A 20,885-nucleotide genomic window follows, 5' to 3' on the forward strand; every position below is an offset into this window, starting at 1 on the left:
GGATCCCCGCAAGTTCTTCGGGTAATTCCAAACGATACGCGACTTCACCAACACGAGCTAAAACTTTAAAGGGACCAATAAACCGAGGAGCTAACTTTCCCCGTTTTCGAAATCGAATAATACCCTTCCATGGCGAAACCTTAAGCATCACCATATCGCCTTCTTGAAATTCGATCGTTCGTCTACGTTTTTCGGCATACGACTTTTGTCTATCTTGAGCCTTTCTCAAATGTTCCCGAATAATATCAATCTTATTATTCGTCTCTAAAACCAAATCGGTACTCCCGATTTCTCTTTGACCCACTTCTCCCCAACAAATGGGAGTTCGACACCTCCGCCCGTAAAGCATCTCATAAGGTGGCATCCCGATACTAGTATGATAACTATTATTGTACGAGAATTCCACCAAAGGCAAATGCTCATCCCAACTACCACCGAAATCAATAATGCACGCCCGTAACATATCTTCCAAAGTTTGATTCGTACGTTCGGTTTGACCGTCCGTTTGAGGATGATACGCCGTGCTCAATTTCAATCGCGTACCCATATCTTCATGAAACTTTTCCCAAAACTGAGATGTAAAACGAGTATCTCTATCCGAAACAATAGATATAGGAACCCCGTGTCGAGAGACCACTTCCTTGATAAACAACTTAGCCAAGGCCTCCGACGATATTGCTTTTTTAATGGGAAGAAACAAAGCACTTTTCGTCAACCGGTCAACTATCACCCAAATCGTATCAAATTGGGTTCTCGCCGTCTTAGGTAACTTTGTTATGAAATCCATGGTAATGTGCTCCCATTTCCATTTCGGAATTTCTAACGGTTGCAATTTACCATACGGCTTTTGGTGTTCGGCTTTTACTTGCAAACACGTGACGCATTGCTCAACATACTTCACAACATCACGCTTCATGCCCGGCCACCAATAATCTTTCTTCAAGTCAAGATACATTTTCGTCGCGCCCGGATGAATGGAATATTTTGACTTATGTGCTTCATCAAGTAGCACTCGTCGGTAATCACCCATCTTAGGCACCCACACCCTTCCTTGGAAAGACAACAAACCACGCGGACCCATAGTAATAAACTCCGATTGGCCCACGATTCGCTCCGTATGCTTGTTGTGAACATAAGCCTCTATTTGAATCTCACCAAGCTTTTCAAGAAAATCGTTGGTAATAATCAAACGTAACGATCCAACTCGTATCGCCGGATGTTGACTCTTTAGACTCAATGCATCCACGACAACGTTCGCCTTACCCGGATGATAAAGTATCTCACAATCATAATCTTTCACCACATCCATCCACCTACGTTGGCGATAATTCAAATCTCGTTGATTAAAGAGATGTTTCAAACTCTTATGATCCGAATAAATCGTACACTTGACACCATACAAGTAATGGCGCCAAATTTTCAACGCATGCACAACCACCGCCAACTCAAGATCATGAGTCGGATACCTCGTTTCATGTTCCTTTAATTGTCGAGAGGCATAAGCGATGACTTTACCTCTTTGCATTAGAACACACCCGAGACCATTTAAGGAAGCATCACAATAAACCGCCATGTCTTCAACACCTTCCGGTAACACTAACACCGGAGCTTGACACAACTTCTCTTTTAACAATTGAAAAGCAATTTCTTGCTCGTTCTCCCAAACAAACCTCGCATTCTTCCTTGTCAATTTCGTCAACGAAGAAGCGATCTTAGAAAAATATTGGATAAACCGACGATAATAACCGGCCAATCCGAGAAAACTTCGGATTTCCGTAGGCGTAGTCGGTCGTCCCCAACTCTTCACCGTCTCGATCTTCCCCGGATCTACTTGAATACTGTTTTCGTTCACAATATGACCAAGGAATTGAACTTCCCTTAGCCAAAATTCACATTTGGAGAACTTTGCATACAACTTCTCCTTTCGTAGCGTCTTCAATACTTCACGCAAATGATGTTCATGTTCGTTCATACTTTTCGAGTAGACTAGTATGTCGTCAATGAACACTATTACCGACTTGTCCAACATAGGTTGGCACACTCGGTTCATAAGATCCATGAATGCCGCCGGTGCATTCGTAAGACCGAAAGGCATCACAACAAACTCAAAATGCCCATAACGCATTCAAAAGGCCGTTTTCTCAATGTCTTCCTCACGGACCCACATTTGGTGATAACCGGACCGTAGGTCGATTTTCGAGAAATACGTTGCACCTTGAAGTTGATCAAACAAATCGTCAATCCTAGGTAACGGATAACGGTTCTTGATCGTCACTTTATTCAACTCCCGGTAATCGATGCACATCCGCATACTACCATCCTTCTTTTTCACGAATAAAACCGGAGCGCCCCATGGCGATGCACTCGGTCGAATGAAACCCTTTTCAAGTAGCTCTTGGGTTTGATTTAACAACTCTTGCATTTCCGTCAGCGCTAAACGATAAGGAGTTTTAGCAATGGGGGTAGCCCCCGGAACCAACTCAATGCGAAATTCAACTTGTCTTTCCGCCGGAACACCCGGTAACTCATCCGGAAAAATGTCTTCAAATTCATTAACCACCGGAATTTCACTAATGGGTGGTGGCTCATTGCGAGTATCAACAACATGAGCAAGGAAAGCCATGCCACCGGTAACAACGAGACGACGTGCCCGTGCAAAAGTGCATATCGGCACCGGTCTCCTTCGCTTATCACCATGAATAATCAACTCTCCCCCACTTGGGGTCTTCACACGAATAAACTTATCATGACATGCAATATCGGCTCTATAACGATCGAGCTAATCCATACCAACGACAATATCAAAATCGCCCAAGGTCCTTGGAATGAGATCAATTTTAAAGGTTTCGGAACCGAAAACAACATCACAATTTTCACACACATCAACCACTAGCACCGTCTTGCCGTCCGCTATTTCGACTTCTACCGGACGACTTAACTTAGCTAACGGTCTATCAAGTTTAGGCACAAATTTAGGAGACACAAACGACAAATTTGCACCGCTATCAAATAGAATTCTTGCCGGATTAGAATTAACCACGAAAGTACCTGAGACGACTTCGTTTGATTGCTTGGCTTCATCATTGGTCATCAAATAATTTCGACCCCTTGCCGTACCTGCCGCCTTCTCTAACCGCTTAACATTATCATTGCGCAAGTCGGGACACTCCGGCTTCTTATGCCCTTCTTTTCCGCAACTAAAACAAGTGATTTTGTTTCCGGAAAATGGTTTCGGACATTCACGAGCCATATGACCCGGTTGCCCACAATTGTAGCACGCATAAGAAAAACCACCAGTAGCGCCCTTCTTCACGCTATTGAAACTTTCGGAACCCTTCTTGTTCTTGTTCTTCTTGTTTGAAGAGTTAGAGTAACTAAAACCTTCAAACTTTCTCTTTGAAAAAGTGAAATCACTCTTCCTTGGAACCTCCGGTTCAAAACCCCGAGCCAACTCGAATAGTTCTTCAAAAGTCTTAGCCATTCCCTGACTAATCTTAACCTTGTACTCATCATTCAAAGTACGGTAGAAATCTTTCATTAGCTTGTGATCGTCACCCACATATTCCGGACAAAAACGAGTTTTTTGCCAAAAAGGTAGACTTGAGTGTGACCAAGTCCATTGAACCTTGTTGCAAATGGTGCAACTCGTCCCGGATTCTATAAAGATCGGAAGAAGTTCGGTATTCTTTGAAGAATTCCTTCTTAAACTCCTCCCATGTCAAGTTCATACATTGTTCTTCGCCATATAAGTTGATCTTATCGTCCCACCACAACTTAGCTTCCTCCCGCAACATGCTTGAACCAAACCTTGTTTTCTTCTCAGGAGGGCATTCCGCGGTACGGAAAGCTCCCTCGATATCGGAGATCCAACATGTACTCTTCAAAGGATCTCGCACCCCATTAAACATCGGGGGTTGAGTGTCCTTGAAATTCTTATAATAGAAGTCCCGCCTTTCTTCACCTCCTTCACTGCGAGGATAAAGGTTTCTAGCATCAAGGGCCTCTTCGATAGTGGCCTTCATTCGTTCATTTATCAAATCGGTCACCTGCCCATCGACCGAATCTTGAAAGACCTTTCGGACGTCCGTAAGAAAATCCGCTTTTAACTTTTTAAAGACGGCCTCAACCTTGGCCGAAAACTCGGCGTCCTTGCTTGTACTTCCGTTATCATGATCGGGACCGTTTCTCGTCTTCATTCTATAAAACGAAATAGGTTAAACCACAAAAACAAAAGGACAATTACATGTGTATAAACATATATGCCACACTACTCCATCTCGCTCAACAATCATCGTACATTGCTTGTTTAACACGACTTGCGCCCGTAATAATGGTAGCTAGTCATTACTACGCGAGCACGTCGCATTAACTCGCTAGTACAACGCCTATCTCGCTTGATGCTTGCTAAACACAACACAAACAATTAGCACAAGGTTAATTCTCATAAACCAATGCACTAACAATTCCCGATTAGACCCAAAGTCCTACAAGTCCCACATAAAGCGCTCATACAATAAGGTCTAAGTCTAGGCACCTATCTCAAGTCGCCTAAATCCCTTAGACCATGCTCTGATACCACTTGTAACAACCCAACCCTTTAACCGACCATAAAAAGTCCCAAAAAAAAAATTTAAAAGCTGCTGGATAGGGGAGTGCGCGGCGCGCATCCCCTGTAGTGCGAGGCGCGCACAGAGCACTCCAGCTTCTGTCCGAACTGTTTTTAACACACAAAAAGATGGACCACTTCCCGACATTTTTAGACCGAACGATTTTCACAACAAACTTATATATGTAAAACTAACACGAATCAAACATAAAAATGATGTTTTACAAGCGGGGCCCACACGACCCAAAATACAAGTTTAGAGTTTCGACCACCAAAAAGTTTAAGTTCCAAACTACACAATGAGCATGGCGTTTGGGATTAAACTACCCAACTACCGGTCAAACTCAAGAGCTACTAAAGCCAAAAGCCTCCCCTAGCATCAAGCGGGATCTCTAGTCCAATACGATGCCCTTACCCTTGTCCAAAACCGAACCTATAAAATGGTAAACAACGAGAGGGTAAGCAAAGCTTAGTGAATGCAATAATTATACGAATACATATATAATTATACCTACTTGCATACACTTACACAAACCGCAAACATGCTAGCAACACAATTAGCTTATCGTCACATTAACAAGCTATAATCTCCAATACCACAAGCTAGCAATAACCGCATAATAATATAACTCGAAATGATATAATATGCTTACAACACAAGTAACCATGGTCGACCAATAGTACAAGGGAACGGCGCTCGCGAAAACGCCATCGGTGTTCATAACATCCATTAAGGCACTTAACACCTCGCACCACTAACCCCTAGGGTGGCACCTTAACACCTCGGCACATCACCCCGAGTGGCATCTTAACAGCTCGATGCAACACTCATTATTTTACGGAGTGGTGTCTTAACACCTCGACATTACACTCCTAGGTGGCATCTTAACACCTCGATGCTACACCCGAGTGGCATCTTAACACCTCGATGCTACACCCTTCATGTGAAACGTGGTGTATTAACGCCTCGACACTACACCTTTCACGCTACAACAAATAGATACATTATATACATACGCATATTGATAATGCTAAAAATGAACATATATTTCATAGCATTATTCCTCAAGAAAGACAAGCTTTTAAGTTGCAATTGTTCTATTTACAAGTAATATTCGTTTAAATAATAAAAGGTGAAGACAAAAGACAGATTCGACGAATTGAAGACGCAAACGACCAAAAAGCTCAAAAGTACAAAAGACAATCAAAAAGGTTCCAATTATTGATAAGAAACGTCTCGAAATTACAAGAGTACAAGATTCAAAACGCAAAGTACAAAATATAAAATTGTACGCAAGGACGTTCAAAAATCCGGAACCGGGACCAGAGTCAACTCTTAACGCTCGACGCAACGGACTAAAAATTACAAGTTAACTATGTATATAAATATAATATAATATATAATTAATTATATTAATTATATATATATTATATATATATATATATATTATAAACCGTCGGCAGAGAAAGACTCCAAGGGTGTGAGCTGTAAATACATTCTCCGCGACTCGCGGAGTTTGAAGAGGATTTTACCGCGAGTCGCGGAGCCCCAAAAATCGAAAATCCCTATAAAGCCAACCGAATTCTGATCACAATTCAATATCTATTTCTCTCTTCTCTCATATATACGTAAAATATATATATATAATTTATATTTTAATTTTAATTTTAATTATAATTCTAATAATAAGGGTATGTTAGCGAATATTGTAAGGGTGTAAGTCGAAATTCTGTCCGTGTAACGCTACGCTATTTTTAAATCATTGTAAGTTATGTTCAACCTTTTTATATTAATGTCTCGTAGCTAAGTTATTATTATGCTTATTTAAAACGAAGTAATCATGATGTTGGGCTAATTACTAAAATTGGGTAATTGGGCTTTGTACCATAATTGGGGTTTGGACAAAAGAACGACACTTGTGGAAATTAGACTATGGGCTATTAATGGGCTTTATATTTGTTTAACTAAATGATAGTTTGTTAATGTTAATATAAAGATTTACAATTGGGCGTCCCTATAAATTACCATATAAACTCGATCGGACACGATGGGCGGGGTATTTATATGTACGAATAATCGTTCATTTAACCGGACACGGGAATGGATTAATAGCCACTAGAATAATTAAAACAGGGGTGAAATTACATTCAAGGGTAATTGGTGTAATTGTTAACAAAGTAGTAAAACATTGGTTTACACGCAGTCGATAACCTGGTGTATTCATTAAACAAAGTATTAAAACCTTGTTACAATTCGAATCCCCAATTAGTTGGAATATTTAACTTCGGGTATAAGAATAATTTGACGAGGACACTCGCACTTCATATTTATGACTGATGGACTGTTATGGACAAAAACCAGACGGACATATTAAATAATCCAGGACAAAGGACAATTAACCCATGGGCATAAAACTAAAATCAACACGTCAAACATCATGATTACGGAAGTTTAAATAAGCATAATTCTTTTATTTCATATTTAATTTCCTTTATTTTATATTTAATCGCACTTTTAATTATCGTACTTTTTAATTATCGCAAGTTTATTTTATCGCACTTTTATTATTCGCAATTTCATTTATCGTTATTTACTTTACGCTTTAATTTAAGTCTTGTATTTATTTTATATTTTACATTAGGTTTTAACTGCGACTAAAGTTTTAAAATCGACAAACCGGTCATTAAACGGTAAAAACCCCCCTTTATAATAATAATATTACTTATATATATATTTGTATTTTTATAAAAGTAAACTAATATAGCGTTGAGCTTTGTTTAAAGATTTCCCTGTGGAACGAACCGGACTTACTAAAAACTACACTACTGTACGATTAGGTACACTGCCTATAAGTGTTGTAGCAAGGTTTAAGTATATCCATTCTATAAATAAATAAATATCTTGTGTAAAATTGTATCGTATTTAATAGTTTTTCCTAGTAAAATATAAACTATTTTATATACACCTCGCATAACATCAAGTATTTTTGGCGCCGCTGCCGGGGACACTCTTAAACGCCGGAAGCGGAACGCTAATATAAAAAAAAAAGATTTTTTGTTTACTTTTATTAAAATTCATTTTTGTAAAAATACGTTTTAAATATTCGAAAATATAAAAAGAAAAACAAAAATATAAGTATTTTTAAGATTTTGTTAAATATTTAAGTTTTATAAGTTTCTTTATTTCTATTTTAGTTTATAAAAATATAAGTTTTATTAACTATCTTTTATTTATAGAAAAAAATTAAAAACAGAAAATAAAAAAAAAATAAAGAAAAAAACGCGTCGAATTTAAAGCTGTCATCTGAATTTTTGAACCCCGCGACTCGCGGGGTTTGATTCAATAATTGCCGCGACTCGCGGAGGGTACCTGACACACGGACAGAAGCCCTAATTCAGCATTAATTACGGGAATTAATTAATTATAATTATTATTTAACCCTAATTATTATTATTATTATTATTAGTTTTATTTTTACTTTTACTTTTTATTTAATTTATGTATTTAGTATTAATTAGTTTTAATTAAATTGTAAAATTAGTAGTTTTATTAAATAAATAATATAAAAATAATATTTTTATAAAAATTGTACTTTTTACAACTTTTTGTATATTTTTATATTTTGTCCCTTTTTAATCGTTGTAGCGTAATATTTGTATTTTTAGCTCATATTTAGTTTTAATTCATAGTTTTTGCCATAATTATTTTTACTTCTAGATTTTTAGGCTTTGCCGTAGAATTCCTTAAGTGCTTTTTCTTTAGACTAAGATTTAGGTGCTCTAGAATTTTGCGACGCCTTTTTAAGTTTTAGTTTCTTTTTAAGTTATTTCCATTTGGGATTTAGTTTTTCCTGTAAGCTTTAATATTTTTAGACGACCTTTTACTATGTATCAATTATCATTCCAATTAGTAATTTCAATTTGCGATTATAATTTTAAGTTAGTTGTAGTAATAAGGTTAGGTTAGTCAAGTATTTTTAAGTTTTATAAGTTTCTATTATTTTTCCGTCACCTTTTATTTTTCAACCATTTTTTCTTTTTCGACCTTTTTCGACGAACTCTTTTTCTTTCTTATTTCTAGCTATTCTAGTTTTAGGACATAGATTTTTATTCTACTTCTTATCTAAATTTCTTAAAATTACGAAAATTTATTTTAAGTGGTTAAATTGATAGACATCAAAATTTTCTGGTTCGTAGTAATAGTTGGATTTGTACGTGGACCGGGTTATTGGAGCCAAACAGTCCTCAATTATATTGAGACCAAACGAATCCTGCCCCTCTGCTGCATCTTTTGGCTATTCGAAACGTGGGCAAAATCAAAAAAGTCTATTGATTGGATAACTTATTATAATTTTTCTTTCCTTTTAAAAACTAATAGGATATTCAGTGAATGCACCGAGCAAGACGTTCACCACCTTTTGTACGTTCACCACCTGTAACTAGATCAAGACATTTAGCAAATATAACCGCCGTTGATTTTTCTTTAGAATCGTCATCCAGTCGACCAAGTACTTCAGTTCAAATTTCCGATAATCCATTTTTTGAACCCGACATCACAATTGAGAATCCGGAAAATATTCAGGAACGGTTCGTAGATCCTGAACCATTAAACTTTCCTCCGGAGCCACCAATCATTCAAACAGAGATTGTTGAGGAACGAACCATTAAATCAGAATCATCTAGTGATACCAATTCAACAAATTCAATTATGGAGAATCTGGAACCTTTAAGTATGGAAGACCGAATGAGAGCTAAATGCACTGGCCAAGGTCACGCAATTACTCATACAGACATTAATGCGCCAGATTATGAAATCAAAGGACAAATTCTACACATGGTGACTAATCAATGCCAATTTAGTGGTGCGCCGAAGGAAGATCCAAATGAACATTTACGTACCTTTAATAGGATCTGCACACTATTTAAAATACGAGAAGTGGAGGATGAACAGATATATCTCATGTTATTTCCCTGGACTTTAAAGGGAGAAGCCAAAGATTGGTTGGAATCGTTACCTGAAGGGGCGATTGATACATGGGATGTTTTAGTTGACAAATTTCTTAAACAATTCTTTCCTGCATCTAAAGCCGTAAGACTTCAAGCAGAAATTGTTACGTTCACACAGAAGCCAAATGAAACTCTATATGAGGCGTGGACAAGATATGGAAAGTTGTTAAGAGGATGTCTGCAACATGGTTTAGACACCTGTCAAATAGTACAAATATTCTACCAAGGATGCGACATCACTACAAGAAAAGACATAGATATAGCAGCTGGTGGTTCTATTATGAAGAAAACCGAAACTGATGCCTACAAAATTATTGATAACACTGCTTCCCACTCACATGAGTGGCACCAAGAAAAAGATATCGTTAGATCATCTAAAGCAGCTAGAGCCGATTCTAGCCATGACTTAGATTCCATTTCCGCAAAGATAGATGCTGTGGAGAGACGAATGGAAAAGATGACTAAGGATATTCACTCAATACGAATTAGTTGTGAGCAGTGTGGAGGACCACATTTGACAAAAGATTGTCTCAGTATTGAATTAACAATGGAACAAAGAGAGAATATTTCATACATAAACCAAAGGCCTGGAAATAATTATCAGAATAATTATCAACCGCCAATACCAATTTACAATCAAAACCAGAATTATAACCGAAATATTCCATACAACAACCAACAAGGTCCTAGCAATCAACAAGTATCTAATAATACTTACAATCAGCAAAGACCTAATTTTCAAAACAAACCACCACAACAAACCGATGATAAAAAACCGAATTTAGAAGATATGATGACGAAGCTAGTTGAAACTCAAACGCAGTTTTTCACATCTCAGAAACAAACTAATGAACAAAATGCTCAAGCATTTAGAAATCAACAAGCTTCTATTCAAAATCTGGAACAAGAAGTAAGTAACCTAGCAAGGTTAATAGGTGAAAGAAAACCGGGAAGTCTACCTAGTGATACAAACGCTAACCCCCGGAATGAAACAGCTAAAGCTATTACCACAAGAAGTGGTACAACACTTAAACCACCTGAAATACCTGTAACTTCTGATGAAACTATTCCTACTCCACAAGAACCACAACCTGATCAAGATAAGGAAAAAGAACCGGTAGTTGAAAAGGTTAATGAAAATAACACAGTTAAGGATAAACCTTATGTTAAACCATACCAACCACCACTTCCTTACCCGAGTAAAATGAAGAAAGAAAAACTTGAAGCCGAGCAATCCAAATTTTTGGATATGTTTAAACAGATAAATGTAAATCTTCCTTTCATTGATGTGATTTCAGGAATGCCAAGATATGCTAAATTCTTGAAAGATCTAATCTCAAATAGAAAGAAAATGGAAGAACTCTCGGCTGTTACTATGAATGCTAATTGTTCAGCAGTGCTGTTGAATAAGATACCAGAAAAACTATCTGATCCAGGAAGTTTCACAATTCCATGTTTTCTGGGTAGTCTTAGTTCAATAGAAGCATTGGCAGACTTAGGTGCTAGTATAAATCTAATGCCGTATTCACTATACGCTAAACTAGACCTTGTAGAATTGAAACCAACAAGAATAAGCATACAACTAGCCGATAGATCAATAAAATATCCTAGAGGGATAATGGAGAACATGCTAGTTAAAGTTGGTACTTTAGTATTTCCAGTAGATTTTGTTGTTTTGGACATGGAAGAAGATTCTCAAGTTCCTCTCATATTAGGAAGACCATTCTTAAACACGGCTAAAGCAATGATAGACGTGTTCGGTAAGAAACTGACCCTAAGTATAGAGGATGAGAGTGTTACCTTTTCAGTTGATAGAGCAATGCAACAACCACAATCTGCAGATGATACATGTTATTATATTCAAACAATAGATGCACATGCAGAATTATTAGAAGAATTTCCAGAATTACAAGGAACAGGAGAATGTTCTTTAGGAGAAGGTAATGAACCAATTGATGAAGCTGAAATGTTAGCTACACTTATAGCTAATGGATATGAACCAACAACAGAAGAAATTCAAATGCTAAAAGAAGAAGACAGATATCGATACAAATCATCGATAGAAGAACCTCCGAAATTAGAGTTAAAGCCACTTCCAAACCATTTGGAATACGCTTATTTACATGGTGAATCTGAATTACCTGTAATAATATCGTCTTCTCTTACTGAAAATGAGAAATCACAACTCATTTCTGTGTTGAAAGCTCATAAACCAGCCATTGCATGGAAGATTCATGATATTAAAGGAATAAGTCCTTCGTATTGCACACATAAAATCCTTATGGACGAAAGTCATAAAACGTATGTGCAACGCCAACGAAGACTAAATCCTAATATGCAAGATGTAGTTAAGAAAGAGATTATTAAACTGCTAGATGCAGGTTTAACTTATCCAATCTCCGATAGTCCATGGGTAAGCCCAGTTCAATGCGTACCTAAGAAGGGTGGCATGACTGTCATCACAAATGAGAAAAATGAGCTTATTCCTACTAGGACTGTAACAGGATGGCGTGTATGTATTGATTATAGAAAATTAAATGACGCCACCAGAAAAGATCACTTTCCCTTACCTTTCATAGATCAAATGTTGGAAAGATTAGCCGGAAATAGTTACTATTGTTTTCTAGATGGATTTTCCGGATATTTTCAAATTCCAATAGCACCCGAAGATCAAGAGAAAACCACATTCACGTGCCCTTATGGTACTTTTGCTTACAAACGCATGCCATTTGGACTTTGTAACGCCCCTGCAACCTTTCAAAGGTGTATGATGGCGATTTTTCACGACATGATAGAAGAATGCATGGAAGTATTCATGGATGACTTTTCAGTCTTCGGTGATACATTTGAATCATGTCTAGTTAATCTGGAACGAATGCTAATTAGATGCGAAAAATCAAATCTAGTACTTAATTGGGAGAAATGCCATTTCATGGTTAAAGAAGGCATCGTTCTTGGACATAAAATTTCAAAAGAAGGAATTGAAGTGGATAGAGCTAAAGTAGATGTAATTGCTAAACTTCCACATCCCACAAATGTTAGAGGAGTTAGGAGTTTTCTAGGGCATGCCGGTTTTTACCGACGTTTCATAAAAGATTTTTCTAAAATTGCCACTCCTATGAATAAACTCCTAGAAAAGGATGCGCCATTCATCTTTTCAGATGAATGTATCAAATCTTTTAATATTCTTAAAGAAAAACTCACTAATGCACCGATCATGATAACACCAAATTGGAATCTACCATTTGAACTAATGTGCGATGCAAGTGATTTTGCAATGGGAGCCGTTTTAGGACAAAGGATTGAAAAACGATTTCAACCTATATATTATGCTAGTAAGACATTACAAGGAGCACAAACGAACTATACAACTACTGAAAAAGAACTCCTTGCTATTGTCTTTGCTTTTGACAAATTTCGATCATATCTCGTTCTAGCAAAAATGGTGGTCTATACCGACCATTCTGCTCTTAGATACCTATTTTCAAAACAAGATGCTAAACCAAGATTAATCCGTTGGATCTTACTCTTACAAGAGTTTGATATTGAAATCCGAGATAAAAGAGGAGCAGAAAATCTCGCCGCTGATCATCTTTCTCGTCTTGAAAATCCCGAATTAGAAGTTCTAAATGAATCAGCAATACAAGACAACTTTCCTGATGAATATCTATTGAAGATAGATTATAAAGAAATCCCATGGTTTGCAGACTATGCAAACTACTTAGTTTGTGGATTCCTTGAAAAAGGATTATCGTACCAAAGACGAAAGAAATTCTTCAGTGATATAAAACACTATTTCTGGGAAGATCCACATCTGTTTAAAAGTTGTCCCGATGGAATAATACGCCGATGTGTATTTGGAGATGAAGCTAGTAAAATTTTAAACCATTGTCACACAGGACCAACAGGAGGGCATTATGGGCCTCAACTAACAGCAAGAAAAGTTTATGAAGCTGGATTCTATTGGCCTACAATTTACAAAGACGCACACCTTCTTTGCAAATCCTGTGATGCATGTCAAAGGGCCGGAAAAATAAGTCAACGTGATGAAATGCCACAAAATGTCATCCAAGTATGTGAAGTATTTGACATTTGGGGTATTGACTTTATGGGTCCATTTCCAAAATCTAATAATAATCTATATATACTCGTAGCCATTGATTATGTATCTAAATGGGCGGAAGCACAAGCTCTCCCAACTAACGATGCACGAGTTGTAGTCAACTTTTTAAAACGTCTTTTTGCAAGGTTTGGAACACCGATAGCTTTAATAAGTGATCGGGGTACTCATTTCTGTAATAATCAACTTGAGAAAGTTCTTAAAAGATATGGAGTAACTCATAAAATCTCCACCGCATATCATCCACAAACAAGTGGACAAGTTGAAAATACCAACCGAGCTTTAAAACGTATTCTAGAGAAAACCGTAGGATCAAATCCGAAGGAATGGTCCATTAAATTGGAGGATGCACTCTGGGCTTTTAGAACAGCCTACAAAACTCCAATTGGAACCACACCTTTTAGACTTGTTTATGGAAAAGCATGTCATCTTCCAGTAGAAATTGAACACAAAGCATTTTGGGCTTTGAAAACATGTAATCTTGATTTACATGAAGCCGGACGTCTACGATTAAGTCAACTAAACGAATTAGAAGAATTAAGACATAAAGCATACGAAAATTCGTTAATCTATAAAGAAAGAACGAAGAAATGGCATGATAAAAGAATCAGAAGTTCAAAAGAATTTAAAGAAGGAGACAGAGTTCTTCTTTTTAATTCACGATTCAAGCTATTTCCTGGAAAATTGAAATCAAGATGGTCTGGACCATTCATAGTCAAAAGAGTTTTCCCATACGGAACGATAGAATTAATAAATTCAAATGGGATTGAATTTAAAGTTAATGGTCACAGAGTTAAACATTACATACATGGTCCGATGGAAGTCGACAACGAAGTTAATCACAATTTCGACACCACAGCTAACTAAGTATGGGGAGAATCAAGTCTTTAAAGGATAATATGTATTTCTGTTAGAGTTAGATTGTCTGTTTTCGTGTAGTTCTCGAAAATGGAACCCGAATGGTCTTTCCCTAGCAGACCCTAAAGAACTAGTCTTCTCCCCCCATTCTGAATTTTTATTTTTTTTTAGGTTTTTACAAAATGAAGACTGCCTGTGAACTAAACCATGGTCTAATGCTACACGCTTTGATCACTAAACGTAATAATGACATACTCCCGAGTGAAATAGTATCAGTAATCAGAGAAAGAATGGACGGAGTTAGAAAAGAATCCAGATGCGAAGATAATAAGTTACAATTTGGTAAAGGAAAATCAAAATCCGCAGCGAAGAGAAGAGCACGACACCTAGAACGATGTCACAAATGCGGAAAATGGTCACATGGAGGTAAATGTTCAAATAATCAAACCTATTCAAATACCGAATTTGTTACTTTATGCAGAGACGGACCGTTCATATGTTTAGAAGAAAAGACACTGAATGCTCGAGGTTACGCCTATGTAGCCATGGAAAACCAATTAAACCGACTATCTTATGAATGGGATAGATCATATAACTAAGAAATCTATTTCACAGGTATGTCTGTACAGTTTTTATTTTTATTTTTATTTTTAACCTTTTGATAATAAACGCTAATTTGTTCGCTAAAAAGTATTAAATTGGTATTAAATAAAATTAGGTTTGGCGACCGAAATTATTGATATCATTCAAAAATTTATTACATCACTGCGAAATTTAACGTTTATTCTTAAGGTATAAATATCTTTAAACAATCAACCCAAAATATTTCAAAAATTCGTCATGAGTTAAATTAGGTCTTGGAACCGAAATTACTTTACCGAAAAGAGGGGCGCATATTTTTGATAATATTTGATTGATTAAAGTGGGATAAAAAGACAAAAAGATTTTTAATTTTATTTTTACCATGTTTTTAAAATTACTATTTAAATCTTAAATTAATATTGTAAACTTTATAAAAACAATATATTTAAAATTGTAAATATTTGAAAAATTAATATAAGTTTGGTATGAATTTATAATATGAATTTTTAAATTAAGTTTGGTGTGAATTTTTAATTTTTAAAATATGAATATTTAATTTTATGCATTTCAAATTTTAAGTTTGGTGTGAATTTTTAATTTTGAATTTTATATTTAAGTTGTGTGAATTTAAAAACAAAAATTTACTTTATCTCATTAAGTTAAGAATATGATTTTTAAAATTCGTCGTAAGCTGAAGACTAGGTCTTTGAACCGAAATTGCTTTACCCAAGGGAGGGACGAGAACTTTATTATCATTATTTTTAATCTTTTTTGATTTAAAGTATGCCAAAAACATTAAAAACCCAAAAATCTTAGCTTTTAAAACAATCGCTACAAAAAGACAAATTTTAAAATTTTGTCGAGAGACGGACTAGGACATCGATCCGAAACGACCTCGTCCTAAATAACAAGGGAAACAAAATTTTAAAATTAAGTACTTAATTGTTTCAAAAGTTAATGATTATAAAAAAAAAAAAAAAAAAAAAAACAACTCCGCGAGTCGCGGAGTTTGGAGGGTAAATCCCCGCGACTCGCGGGAGGACCGGATTACAGAAAAAAAAAATAAGAGCTGTAACAGCTCAGTTTCACACTCCACACCCAAAAATACTGCGAACATAACCCCGAAAAACCACCCAAAAACACCCCCAAAATCACAATTTTTAACCGTTAATCACCAAATTTTTTACTAAAATCATGTTGAGAAGGATGCTATCTAAGAATTACTCAAGAAAAACGGTAAATTTCTACACCTAAACACCATTTAATTCGAAATTTTGTGTTCTTGAGCAATTTTTTCCCCAATTTGATTTTGATGCTTTTTAGTGTAATTAGGCTTAAATTGTTTATGTATTATGCTTGTATAACCTAGATTGATGCTGTTTAACATGATTAGAAGCCTTAAACTTCAAATTTTGAATAATCTAGGGTTTGTGTTCTTGAGCAATTTGGGGCTTTTTGATATAAACAGGTTATGGCCGATTTTTGTCATGAATTGTTGCTAAATTGAGTAGTGTAACATGTCTAGGTAGTTAAATGATCCAAACTTTGAGCCTAAACATGATTTTGAGAATTAAAGTGGACTTTTTCAAGTCTAAAATTCATGAACTTGATTTTTGAAAGATAATGCCATTTGAGACTTGTTTAATTGCTAGTAATGATTATTTTGACATATTATTTGAGTTGAATGCTTATGAACTTGGCGAACATTTTCGTATATGCTTATTTGAAAAAGTGTAGATTTGATAAAAATGTGAAAATAAGCTTAAGTTTGATATAAATTGATAATGTCATTGTAATTATTTTGATTGATGATTTTGCTGACACTAATGCATATTTGGATGCACAAAAATTGTGTTTGATGTGTTTTGCAGAATGAAAGGGGTGAATCTTCATCCCAAGCCCGCAATGCTCCTGCTGAGAATTTGGAACAACAGGAGGTGGATAACTACTACAAGCAGGATGTACCTCATCCAGTCATGACCTTTTCTGATATGCACTTGGAAGAGTTGCACCCGAACCTGAGATTTGACAGACTTTGGATAGATTATCCAAAATATCAACGGGGTTTGCATACTCTTCATTCCAAGGTTGTTGAGGTACCGAGGGTCATAGAATGGGGACCCTTAGAAGCTGTAGAATTGGCCAGGCCAATTAGGGAATTACTTGTACAGAGGTATGGTAATTCTTCTTTTAATGACTGGATATGTTTATTCACCATACGTAGACCTGTATATAAAGTATGGTGTGAAGAATTGTTATGTAGTATAGAGTTGAATGATCGGGTAGCTAGTTTAACCGATCGTTCTTTTATTAGATTTTTGTTAGGCGGTTCGATGCGCCACATGTCTTTACTGGACATGGCTCAGGCTTTACGTATATATACGCCTGAGGAGTTAGCGTCTGCCGATTGTAGAGGATTGATACTAAACGGTAGAAAGATAGATGAAAATTTTGATACACACGGTGTGTGGAGTCAAATGACAAGCCATCACCGTTTCAAAGGGGGAAATTACTCTTATTTGGATATAGATAGAGCCGAATTAAGAGTGATACATAGATTTTTAGCTAATTCGATTACACAAAGGGGTAAGAACAAAGAAAAAGTAAATGAACAAGATTTGTTTTACCATATGTGTATTCGAGACCCACAAAGCGCTGTAAGTATACCATATTGTGTGGGTTATTATTTATCAGCTATGGTTCGGGGGATGCGACCGCATAGCATAATAGGAGGTGGTATTTTTATTACTTTGATTGGTGAATATCTCGGTGTGGATATAAGTCGGGGGGGATTATTACTAGAAGAGCCGGAACCCCGCGATACTATAGGTTTAAATGTATACCATGGTGCGAAAGTTTTGAAGAGGCGAAATAACGCCGCAGTACGATACCATGGTAGACATCCACAGGTGGAGAGAAACCAGCAGCAAGGTAATGTAGGAGGGGGGAATGAGATGCAAGAAATGCATAGGTTTATAGCTTCTCAGGAATACGAAAATGCTAGACAGAGAGCATTTGAAGATTGGCAAGTTCATCAGAACCAGATCATAGCTCATTGCCAACATATAGGTAGAAACTATATTCCTACACCGAAACCCATCTTCCCTCCTTGGTCTATAGAGATGCAGCCACCATATCCTACGTATGACCCTGCCGAAGCATTCTATAGCACTTATGGTTATGCCTGGAACCCCTATTGGTACCAATATCATCCTTAGTTTACTTATTATTTTTTTTTTATTTTGTAATTTGTAATTATTGATACGTTTAATACTTTTGTTAATATTGTAATCATTTTTATAATTGTCTAACTTTTATTCTTAGATTTTAATAATTTTTGAATGTGGGGTAATATACCAAACTTCAAAAATATGTCTATATGTTTGTAGTTTATCTTATGTACACAACAGGGTAAAACAACGCATTTTCAAAGACTGGCATTAAGTTCAGCAAAAGCAACTAATTTTGACGACAAGATGCAAAATATATGTGAAATAACAACAAGACGGAATGAACAAATGATGTGCACCATTTATCATTCAGCAAACAAACGCCAATATATTTGGAAACTTTGGTAAAATTTAATCATTTTCACACAAATCACCCTCAATAATTTAAATTGTTACTGATTTCTTGCAAATGAGGGCATTGCAAGATCTTAAGTGTGGGAAGGGGTTAAATTCTTTCGGATTTTAAAATTTTTATCTTAAACACTTGGTTACCATTAAAAATATTAGTAAAGCAGTAGTTGTATTAGAATCTAGTGCTCTCTGATAATAAAGAACAGCCCTAGTCTTATATACTAACTACCCAATTCTAGTAAAATTTTTCAAAATTTTCAATTAAATGAATTCAAAATCATGTTTATACATATTTATGAACGATAAAACTAGGTTTTAACACCGAAATTATTGTTACCTCAGAAAGGACATAAATTAAGAAACAAACTAAAATGTTAAAATTCATTTAAAATGGAATAGAGGACGATAAAAAGGAAAATAAAAGCCAAGTGTGAGAAAATTTACCAAGTTATCTTAAACATATGTCACATATATCTGTAACAAATAACTGAAAATACTTTTGCTTTGGACTAAACTAAACTGTTTTACCCGATGAAAGAAAAGAAAAGATGGATCTACACGATGAATCAATTCCATCATTAAAAGGAAGTAAAGTCTTCCGAAAAAGAAACGCGCTTCTTGATTTAGGTCATGAAGTTGTCGTCCAGACCAGCTGTAGGTTGACGAAAAATCTAGAAAAGTCATCACTAAAATCAGCAGGAAATCCACGGACCTCAGCATTAAACAGGGTCGCCAAGTGGTCAGATTTATCCTAACCATGAGAAGGATTTATCTCGTACAATGGGGGGGCACCATGCAAATTAGCTGGACAAGACTAATGAATCAGATCTCCAGAAAGGATAATCTCCTTAAAGATTAAAAATCAGCTTTTAAGACTGATATCACTCAATCCTAGAGATTGACCTTAAAGATTGAGAATTACAAACTCATGGAATTCAATGATATCTAAACTCGAGCTTGAACGAGAAAATATTTTGATCAAAATTACAAACCGATTTGTTTTCTAAAAACCCATTTTCAATGCGTTCATTACCGTTGAACGTAAAATCCTAGGAATTCACCTGGAATTCATTAGGTCACCTGAACTAAATCGGGTGTCAACCGTAAGAACGGTGGTTGCATAGTGGTCAAAGACAGGACCTTGTGCCAGACCGAAAAAATTATAAGGGTGAGCTTTACTATTGCTCCTACCAAGGATAGTAATTGCGTCCGACACGTTATAGACCATAATTAAAAGCATGTCAGGGGACATTGCCTTAACAGTTGCTTGTTCAACGCTTTCCTTTCAACCGGACGGTAGTTTACCGAAAGGTAATATACGGGACAAGTAAACTGGACGTGTTGCTTTCCAAATACAAGGTTAGCAAGTGGGTGACACAAAACCATAAGTTTTGAGCTAAAATTTTCAAATCTGAAACCCCACCAAACCCACAAAAATATTTTGCAAACACCGGTAAAGGGTTATCCCGGAAAACTTATCTAGGGTAAAAACTAGATTTAATTTTCAAAAGATCAAATGTTTTCATAAAGATCCAATTTCCTTAATGGATCTAAATTTTTATAGTCATGTGGGACTGTAAACCATATCGTTACTACCATTGTTTATACCGCCGTATAGAAATCACTGATGTACAAAGTGTGAAGAATAAAGAAGTGATTCTAGTATTTCAAGACGATATTGCTTGAGGACAAGCAACGCTCAAGTGTGGGAATATTTGATAATGCTAAAAACGAACATATATTTCATAGCATTATTCCTCAAGAAAGACAAGCTTTTAAGTTGCAATTGTTCTATTTACAAGTAATATTCGTTTAAATAATAAAAGGTGAAGACAAAAGACAGATTCGACGAATTGAAGACGCAAACGACCAAAAAGCTCAAAAGTACAAAAGACAATCAAAAAGGTTCCAATTATTGATAAGAAACGTCTCGAAATTACAAGAGTACAAGATTTAAAACGCAAAGTACAAAATATAAAATTGTACGCAAGGACGTTCAAAAATCCGGAACCGGGACTAGAGTCAACTCTTAACGCTCGACGCAACGGACTAAAAATTACAAGTTAACTATGTATATAAATATAATATAATATATAATTAATTATATTAATTATATATATATTATATATAT

Source organism: Rutidosis leptorrhynchoides, chromosome 6 (genome assembly GCF_046630445.1).
Source record: "Rutidosis leptorrhynchoides isolate AG116_Rl617_1_P2 chromosome 6, CSIRO_AGI_Rlap_v1, whole genome shotgun sequence".
NCBI lineage: Eukaryota > Viridiplantae > Streptophyta > Magnoliopsida > Asterales > Asteraceae > Rutidosis > Rutidosis leptorrhynchoides.